Source organism: Lampris incognitus, chromosome 1 (genome assembly GCF_029633865.1).
Source record: "Lampris incognitus isolate fLamInc1 chromosome 1, fLamInc1.hap2, whole genome shotgun sequence".
Lineage (NCBI taxonomy): Eukaryota > Metazoa > Chordata > Actinopteri > Lampriformes > Lampridae > Lampris > Lampris incognitus.
This window is the reverse complement of record NC_079211.1, coordinates 48,791,432-48,802,215: the sequence shown is the minus strand read 5'-3', so window position 1 is coordinate 48,802,215 and position 10,784 is coordinate 48,791,432.

Below are 10,784 nucleotides of genomic sequence, written 5' to 3'. Positions count from 1 at the left end.
TACATAAAATACAACAAGGCATTAGAGGCTGATTAAAACAAATGCATTTTCATTCTGTTTAAAGATTGTTAAACCTTTCATTGCGGAACAAACATGTAATTCTATTTGTGAGGGGTTGACGTCATGTCTTTCCTCGTAACATCAAGCAATTATCACAATGGAGGACAAACTAAAAGAAGCTGAAGCTGCGCGCGCGCACACGCAGTCTATTGCGCGACCACCCAAGTATCCAAACACACACATTTCACGCGCCATTTGTGAACGCTGATGAAAAGAGTGTTCGAGGCTTCATATTTAAGGCACTAAGTTGGAGGAGAGCCCACTGGTCCCTTCTCGCTCTCGTCCCTCCGCATCCCCTTGTTTCTCTCTCTTGAAACACTCCCACTGGCTGTAATGCACAAACTCACTACAGCCTTTCGTGGGAAATCCCGTCTTTTCTTTAGTAAGAATTTAACACAATCAACATTCACACGTCTGGCGTCCGGCGCAGGAACAAATGGTGAAATAGAGAGCCTCGAGTGGAGATCAACTTGATAAGATCAGAAAGCACCTCGAAAAATGTTAAGAAGACAGCACAACTATCACCCAATTCGATAGGGACGTGAATGGACAGACAAATCCACCAAATCTCATCTTGGATACAGAGCAGGGGTGGCCAATCGGATCCAGAAAGGGCCGGCGTGGGTGCAGGTTTTTGGTCCAACCGAGCACACCTGATCCCACTATTCAACCAGTGGTGTCTTTGCTGAGGAACTTGATTAGAAGATACAGGTGTGTGTAACTGCTTGGTTGGAACAAAAACCTTCACCACACTGGCCCTTTCTGGGGTAAGATTGCCCACCCCAAATATAGAGCAACCGGATTTGCAGGTATAACATAGCCGTGTTATAGGTTTATACCGCCTTGAAAGATCTCATTAATATTCGTCTGTCTGTGCTATGATTGGTTGAGTGAGAATACTGTCGTCATACAGAAGCGACGGAGGAGATAGCTAACGTTAGCCGATGGTTAGCCTAACGTTAGCTGAACGTCGGCGTCAGAAGGGAAGGCAGCATGGTTAGAGTTTGGGTTAGGGTTAGGGTTAGAGATGGAGGGTCTCTCCATCTCTTCTGTATGACGACAGTATTCACGCTCAACCAATCATAGCCATCTTTCAAGGGGGTTATAAACCGATAACGTAGGCCGTGTTGTACGGCCTTTGTTATAGCTCGGGATTTGAACCTCTTGGTTTATGGTAGATGAAAACTATCTGGTCCGTAGTCTGGTACCATTCAACACAAAATGACTGATATGCCTTATTTCAAATGCTTATGCTTCCTTTTTAAAGTACTAATCTTGATTTCCATCTTTCTAGTTGACCGCCTTTGAGGCTCCTCTCTGATTGGTCCACCAGAGAGGAGGTTCCACCTTATCGCTCTCAGGTGGACCAATCACTGCTGACCGAAGTAAAATGTGTCAGTTCCTGTCATGGTTCATACAGCTGGGTCAATATATGGCAGGTATATATATATATATATATATATACATTATACATATACATATATCATATATATACATATACATATACATATTTGTATCTTCAACGTGTGTACTGTTGACCAAGTCATTCAGGGGAAAAAATACTTTTCAAAAGTGTCATAATGTTCAAAAAAATTAAACTGACAAACATTAGTTTTAAAAGCTGGCAAAGTTGTAGAGTTTAAGCCTGGTGCATCTCACCCAGTAGGAACTAGGTTCCCAAAGCATCCACATTCAGATGTCCTCACCCATCCGATGTCCAACTCAATCCATGCACGTTACAATGTAACGTTACATTGTAACGTGCATGGATAAGAAGACACGCTGGCCGCTGGCTCGCGGGTGTGACCCTTTAGTCGAGCGGTTAGCGATGTCTCCTGCGGTGCGGGCGACCCGGGTTCGCTTCCCGCCGCGGCAGTTCCTGTGTTGCGTTGTCCCCCCGAATTCGCTACGTCACAACTGACCAGGCAGCCAAGCTAGACCCAATTTGACGCCCCTGCAACAAAAGATGGCGGAGCAGAGCGATGTGAAGGATTCGTTTCGGGGCTTGACGTGATGAGTCAACCCTAATATAACGACACATTTCGTGAGTGTTTCCCCCTCCAGTTTTTTTTTAAATTTCCCTCAAACGATCGATATGAAGGGAAACGTCGAAAGTAGCCGGCGCCTTCTTCTGCCGCCACGTCTGCTACCACAGACGCATTCACCTGTTGCCGTAGCAACGACATCCGCCCGGATAGAGTTTGAGAATTGCGTCACTTCCGTTGGTAGCTGTAGCCTCTCTAGCCGCAACCCGCAGACCATCGGGTCTGTAGGGACGCCCGACCCAAGCCGGAGGTAACGCGGGGATTTGAACCAGCGATCCCCGCGTTGGTAGGCAACGGAATAGGCCGCCCGTTCAACTTTTTTTCTGATCTGCTCTGATATTTTTTTTTTTTGTGTACAGACAAACTCCCAGACCACCCTATCAAATCCATCACAACACACTCTCAACAAGCCTCACCAAACTGGTGGAAGGATGACCTCTGTAATGTGACGTTTAATTGTCGCACTACCATCTGCACAGTGGTGGATCTAGAGATGTTTTCCTGGGGTGGCAAAGAGGTGGCAAGACTGTGTCCCAGAGGTGGCAGCTGCCACCCCTTGCCACCCTGTAGATCCGCGCCTGTGGGGGGGGGGATTCTAAATCGGCGACTTCTGTTTGAGATGAGTTTGGTGCGGGTCTCATTGACCTTCACCATGCATGTACATAAAATATACTTTAAAAACATATTATCTGATTTATAAATGGGGTGGCAACAGGGGTGGCAAGACTGTGTCCCAGAGGTGGCAGCTGCCACCCCTTGTTGCCACCCTTTAGATCCACCCCTGCATCTGCATGATTGTGGTCACGTTGTAACTCACTACTAATATCTACCATTTCAGCAAACACCCAGGGAGGTTACGTGTCCTTTATCTAGCAATATGTAAGTAGGACACACCAACAGATTGTTGTTGGCTTCAATTTATCCATCTGTCAGCAGGCTCAGTAAAAATACTGATCAAAACACATTTAGCAAATTCCAAAGTTCATATATATATATAACTTTGTTAAAAGAAACACTCAACGGTAGGGAAAGTGCTCAACAAAATAAGGAGCAAAATAAATCCAGTGAGTCAAGTACATTCTTTGACTCGCTGGATTATATGTGTGGTGTGTGTGTGTGTGTGTGTGTGTGTGTGTGTGTGTGTGTGTGTATATAATATATATATATATATATATATATATATATATATAAATTATATATATATACAGTGGTGTGAAAAAGTGTTTGGCCCCTTCCTGATTTCTTTTTTTTTTTGCATGTTTGTCACACTTAAATGTTTCAGATCATCAAACAAATTGAAATATTAGACAAAGATAACACAAGTAAACACAAAATGCAGTTTTTAATGAAGGTTTTTATTATTAAGGGAAAAGAAAAATCAAAGCTACATGGCCCTGTGTGAAAAAGTGATTGCCCCCTAAACCTAATAACTGGTTGGGCCACCCTTCGCAGCAACAACTGCAATCAAGCATTTGCGATAACTGGCAATGAGCCTTTTATAGCGCTGTGGAGGAATTTTGGCCCACTCATCTTTGCAGAATTGTTGTAATTCAGCCACATTGGAGGGTTTTCGAGCATGAACCGCCTTTTTACGGTCATGCCACAGCATCTCAATCGGATTCAGGTCAGGACTTTGACTAGGCCACTCCAAAGTCTTCATTTTGTTTTTCTTAAGCCATTCAGAGGTGGACTTGCTGGTGTGTTTTGGATCATTGTCCTGCTGCAGAACCCAAGTGTGCTTCAACTTGAGGTCACGAGCAGATGGCCCGGACATTCTCCTTCAGATTTTTTGGTAGACGGCAGAATTCATGGTTCCATTTACCACAGCAAGTCTTCCAGGTCCTGAAGCAGCAAACAGCCCCAGACCATCACACTACCACCACCATATTTTACTGTTGGTATGATGTTGCTTTTCTGAAATGTTGTGTTACTTTTACGCCAGTTGTAATGGGACACGCACCTTCCAAAAAGTTCAACTTTTGTCTCGTCAGTCCACAGAGTATTTTTCCCAAAAGTCTTGGGGATCATCAGGATGTTTTCTGGCAAAACTGAGACGAGCCTTTATGTTCTTTTTGCTCAGCAGTGGTTTTCGTCTTGGAACTCTACCATGCGGGCCATTTTTGCCCAGTCTCTTTCTTATGGTGGAGCCATGAACACTGACCTTAACTAAGGCAAGTGAGGCTGCAGTTCTTTGGATGTTGTTGTGGGTCTTCTGTGACCTCTTGGATAAGTCGTTGCTGCGCTCTTGGGGTAATTTTGGTCGGCCGGCCACCCCTGGGAAGGTTCACCACTGTTCCATGTTTTCGCCATTTGTGGATAATGGCTCTCACTGTGGTTCGCTGGAGTCCCAAAGCTTTAGAAATGGCTTTATAACCTTTTCCAGACTGGTAAGATTTCAATTACTTTGTTTCTCATTTGTTCCTGAATTTCTTTGGATCGCAGCATGATATCTAGCTTTTGAGGATCTTTTGGTCTACTTCACTTTGTCAGGCAGGTCCTATTTAAGTGATTTCTTGATTGAGAAGAGGTGTGGCAGTAATCAGGCCTGGGTATGGCTAGAGGAATTGAACTCAGCTTTCCAAAGATGTGATAAACCACACTTAATTTATGTTTTTAACGGGGGGGGGGGGGGGCAATCACTTTTTCACACAGGGCCATGTAGGTTTGGATTTTTCTTTTCCCTTAATAATAAAAACCTTCATTTTAAAAACTGCATTTTGTGTTTACTTGTGTTATCTTTGTCTAACATTTAAATTTGTTTGATGATCTGAAACATTTAAGTGTGACAAAAATGCAAAAAAATAAGAAATCAGGAAGGGGGCAAACACTTTTTCAACACCACTGTATGTGTGTGTGTGTGTGTGTGTGTGTATGTATATATATATATATATATATATATATATATATATATATATATATATATATACACATACAGAGAGAGAGAGAGAGCGAGAGAGAATAAATCGTGGAATTAGGCAGACCTCTGAGAAGCATTTGTTTTGTCTTTGGTCATATCATATTTAGTGTTATATACACCTGTGACATTTCCAAGGAGGGGACACATGCCCATGTCCCATGTCGTCCTCCCTCCTAGATGTCTCACAGCTCCCTTCTGTCTGTTGCACCATAAAGCAGAAGTGACCTGAGAAAGCTGTTTTCGATGCTTTGGACCACACGCTAGCCATCAGGGAAATAGGAATAGTCTGCTTTACATTCACGGTGTTCTCTGACCTTCGACCTGTAATCTCCACGCCGAGTCGTGCGGTCCATGACTGGATCACTGAGCCCTTCACTGAGTGCCTTGTTTCTGGGGGGCAGAACTTCATTTCTTAATGCACTTGTTCCCGAGACAGCGACGCAGAAAGACTCCTCTTGCTGCTCAGCACAGATGAAGCTAATGAGACTTTAAATTGCTGGTGTGGGAGACAGTTTCTCTCTCTCTCTCTCTCTCTCTCTCTCTCTATTCTCTCTATCTCTCACACACACACACACACACCACACATTTCTGCGACTCCTCGTTCTAATTACATTTCCCTCTATTTTTCTCTCCTTTATGCGAGCAAACACGCGCACACAAAGGAAGGGGTGGTAAGAAGGGATCAGAAAACAAAGGGAGTGACGTGGAAGGAGAGGGGGAGAGAGTTGTGCAGAGAAGACAGGGAAGTTTTCTGACCTTGAGTGAGACACCACTTAGTTGATTTGAGCATGCATTGTATTTCATCGTACACTTGGACTAATGAGAGCCGTGAAATAAACACACGCGCACCGACCACACACACACAACACACACACACACACATGTCTGCCTCCCTCTTTAAAACAGAGGAGGGTACTGAGGGAATTGGCCGGGGTATTTCTCTGTTAAAGGGAACTTTCACTGCTAATAATAATCTGCATGCCCAGTGAGGTGCTGCTGGACTGTCTCGTCTTTTTTAACTATAACTGCTCGGGTGCGATTCATCTTGACAGAAATCAACCTTCTCCTGCCATGCAAGCTGTTCAGCGCTGCCTCCGTGTAGCAGTATGTATTAATAGAGGTTCCCCAGTGGCGAGAGGAGTCGGCTATAGTGGGCTACGGCAAGCACTGTGTTATAGAGACGATGATCAATACATGGGGATAAGGATAAAAATGTGTCTTTAATGAAGACCTGATCTCTGGTGTACCTTGGTCATCTTCAGAATCAGAAACACTTTGTCATTTCATTTCATGTTTCCCCCAGCCCACAGCAGTGCAACACAAAGACAAAGACACATATCCAAAACCTGCAAGGTTTGCAGCCCGGTATCGCGAGATTTCGTGTCATATTCACGAAATTTAACCTATGAAATCGTGCTGGGGGGACATGATGCCACTGACATTTTCTAGTCCAGCACCACGAAGTTGTATCCAATGCATCCCTATGGGCCAAGTTTTTCTTGCGCGAGTCACGTTATCAAGATGCTGCCTCTGGCTGGTCTGGCCTCCCGGGAGAAAACTACCCTAACCCCAACCGCCGTAGTTTTTGTGTTTTCAAATCTTTGTAAGTTGACTAGCATTCTCACGGGAGGCCAGACCAGCCAGAGCCGGCATCTTGATAACGTAACTCGCGCAAGAAAACTTGGTCAATTCCCAAATGTGTATGGTTAATAAATACCTGCACTATCAAGAGCCAAATTCAGTTCCCCCTCCTTTCCTTCAAACATAGACGAAACTGCCATAGGAATGCATTGGATACAACTTCATGGTGCTGGACAAGGACATTTTCAGGGACCCCCAGCGCGATTTCATGGGTTAAATTTTGTGAATATGACACGAAATCTATCCAAACTAACACATATATCTAAACTAAACAACAACAAAAAAAACCACTGTGCAGGAGAACGAACACCAGCCAGGATGACCGTCGGAACTGCCAGTCTGCATGGGCTAGCAGTTAGCTTAGCCTGCCCCGCTTCCGCGTCCTGTCAGACCGCCCTCGGTGCTTCCTCTTTGGGCACAGCTCCGGGCAGGGGCCGTGGTCCCTGGGCCCACAGGACACAGCAGACCAGGCTCCCTCAGCTGATCCAACGCCAGCTATCCCAGCCAGACACCTTCGACACACCTTCCCGCACTCCACACGACGACACTAAAAACACAGTGAAGGCTAGGCGAGGCCGCCGCCAGACCGCCGTCGGTGTTACCAGAACTGCCGGTCTGCATGGGTTAGCAGTCAGCTTAGCCCGCCCCATTTCCACATCCTATCAGACCGCCAACGGTGCTTCCTCTTCGGGCACAGCTCCAGGCAGGGCCGTGGTCCCTGGGCCCACAGGACACAGCAGACCAAGCTCTCCCAGCCGATGCAGCGCCAGCTCTCCCAGCCATCAAACAAACACAAACTCAGACGCAGATAAAGACACTGCATGGACGGTACTGGGTGAGGCCGCCACTAACGCGAACCCGCGCCGCCATCTTCCCACACCGGAAGCGGAACAGCTTCCCTGTTCAGACCTGATCTCTGATGTACCTTGATCGTCTTCAGCTCTTTCCACCGTTTACACTGTTTATTTAGAAATGGCCCCACATAGCTTTTGCATCTTCATCTGTTGCACATCATGTTTCCATGTGATAAAATATCACTTCCCACGTAGAAGCCGCTCTCGCTGATGTGTTGCTGTGTCTGACGGCCCTTTATATCCCCAGTCCACACGAAGGGTAGGCTGACTACAAAATGCTCACTGAAAAAAAGAACACCCCCATGAACAGAGTAACCTTGGTTTCATTTTTGATAACCTCGTGTCACGACTGCAAAGGGGCGACAAGGCACGAAAAGATAATGTGAGATGAGGGGGGGAGGTGAGGGAGGCGAGGGAGGTGAGTTAAATAACAGTACCGTGTGATACATAGGCAGGCCAATCTCAGCCATGATACCAATGCTCATCTCAGATAGGAATAGTTCTCCTCCACTCCCTCCCCTTTTGTTTTCTCCTCTGTCCTTTTCCTGCCCTCGTCTCTTTCCTCCCCGCCTCACCCTCATCTTCTCCCATCTCCCCCTCTCTCTCTCTATCTCTCTCCATTCAGCTCCTCCTGCGAACTCCCCAGGCCCCTCACCTCTTCTCCCTACACCCCTCCTCTCATTACCTCCTTCTTCCTCGCCCCGGTGGGTGGGCAATCGATATACACCAGAATAACAGATTTAGAGAAACAAAAAAAAAAAAAAAAACAAATATTTCGCCTGTACTTTGATTGAAAGAAAATAATTGTTTTCCACAGTCCGCCGAGCAACATAGTCGAAGCAAACTAGCATGTCCGTCAAAAATCCATATCTCGGTGTGGCGCAGACTCGTGCAGGCACAGATACGCCCATGCATGCAGCCACTCGTTTGCTGCACGTATTGTGCACGTGCGCGCGGCGTGTGCATGTGCACACACTCTCACAAGCGGTTTGTGTGATCCAACCAATCAGAAAACGAGAAGCTAGCCCCTGTTCGCTTCTCTACTCTGTGTCCCTTGCTGATCCCCCCCCCCCACTCTAACACACACACACACACACACACACACACACACACAGCACACACACACAAGGCCTATCCCCACTGTTACTTCTGGGATATAGCTGACAAATGACAGCAGCACTCGTCTGCCAACCCCGAATTGCTCGCTCGGCAGGGTGTGTGTGTGTGTGTGTGTGTGTGTGTGTGTGTGTGTGTGTGTGTGTGTGTGTGTGTGTGTGTGTGTGTGTGTGTGTGTGTGGAAGGGCGGGGAGGGGGGGTCGGCCAAACTGGGCAGACATTGAAATTGTACCAGAATGATCAAACGATTGATCCGAAATTGACTTTGATGTTTTCTGTCTCGAAGTTGATGAGAAGAGCTGCAGAAGAGCTGCGGAGGAGAAACAAGGGGGGGGGGAGTTGAGAGGAAGGGGGGGGAGGAAAAGCGCAGAAAAGAGCATAAGAAGAGATGAGGGAAGTTTACAGAGGGTGGGGAAGGAGGGCAGCAGCGTGTAAACAACAGACAGGAGGGGATAAAAGTTGGGGGTGGGACGATGGACGATACGGGATCGAATCCCGAGTCGCTCGACACGCTCTCGCCATCTCGCGAGATCGTGTGTTATTAACGCGAGAACGACTGGGATTCTGCTCCTACCTAGTACAGCCATGGGCGGTCAAAATGACCGCCGGTTTTTTAAACTCTATGTCCTGTCCAATTGAGACATTAATGAATTACACATGTTAGTATGTCTGTTGGGGAAACGACTGACAGCAAAATTAACATTTTAACAACTTTAACACTATTTTTCAAACAATCTAAAATGGCCGCTGTCCAGCGCCTGTAAACACTGCAGCGCCTCAGGGGCGGCCATGTTGCGTCTTTAACGGCGTCTGCACCCGGACATGTTGGACATAATGCCTGAAACACAAAACGGAAAACATGTATCGCTAATCTAACAAACGTAACAAGGCCTGCAAACGTGAAATGTAAAAATAAAATAAAAATAACAACGTTGTGAAGGAAATGACGCGAACAACACGCATCATGATGCGGATGATGACGTGCAAATTATGCGCGGTCCTTTTGACCGCTCGTGGTCGTTTTAGGTAGATCTTATCATATTTTTGTGCAACTGGTCTAAAAACTCATTTTAACGCAAATACATGCAATTTTAGGGGCGTTCGGGGAGCGGCAGGTCTGCACCTTTTTTTTTGCTTCACAAAGTTTTTAAACTGAAATCTCGAAAACGGTCAAAATGGCCGCCTTGGTCGTTCTAGCAGTTTTAAAAGTTTTAAAGTAAAGCAATTGTGTTACACAACAAGAAAAGATGGCACATTTTTTTTGTCAGAACTTTTACACTTGCATTACGTTTGAACACGTGCCTTGAGCGTGCCAAGATGTTGGGCCTGATTCTTAAAATAAATGAAAAATGGAGGAACCGCCATGGCGTCTTGTCTCTCGCTGACCAAGGCATCCCACTGTACCGTACTGAATCGAAACCGTGAGCCCCGAATCGAGAGATGTATCGAACCGTGGGATTTGTGGATCGTCCCACCCCTAAAAAAGGCGAGGAAAGAATAACAGAGGAATGTTGTCAGTACAGGTCAAACGAGAAGAGGAAGAGGAGACGATGAGGAGGGGATGATGAGGAGGGGAGGCAAGGACACGTTTGAAGGAGATTTAGCGCGTCATGGAATGACCCGTGAATCTTGTCTCATCCTGAATACACTGGAATCTAATTTCTCCTTCATTCTCACGGACTCTGTGGTTAACAGTTTCATACTGCTCACGATTCATACCAGAGAAGTCAACCTGGTTATCTGTGTGTGTGTGTGTGTGTGTGTGTGTGTGTGTGTGTGTGTGTGTGTGTGTGTGTGTGTGTGTGTGTGTATGTGTGTGTGTGTGTGTGAGTGGACGTCACCTCACTCAGTCCAAGGGGCGCGCACGAGAGAGAGAGACAGAGAGACAGAGAGAGACAAGGCGAGTGAGAGAGGGTCAACGGTCACACCTAGCAGCTCAGTATGTGTCAGGATGCCATAGCCTAAGGGTCGGTGAGTGACCAAAACACTGTCAATTACTGTCAGTTGCTGTTCAAGTGCTGTTCTATGTTTCTGAATTGAATTGAGTTGAGTGAGAGAGAGAGACAGGGAGTGAGAGTGAGAGACAGAGAGTGAGACAGAGAGTGTGAGAGACAGAGAGGAGAGAGAGACAACGAGACAGGGAGAGTGAGA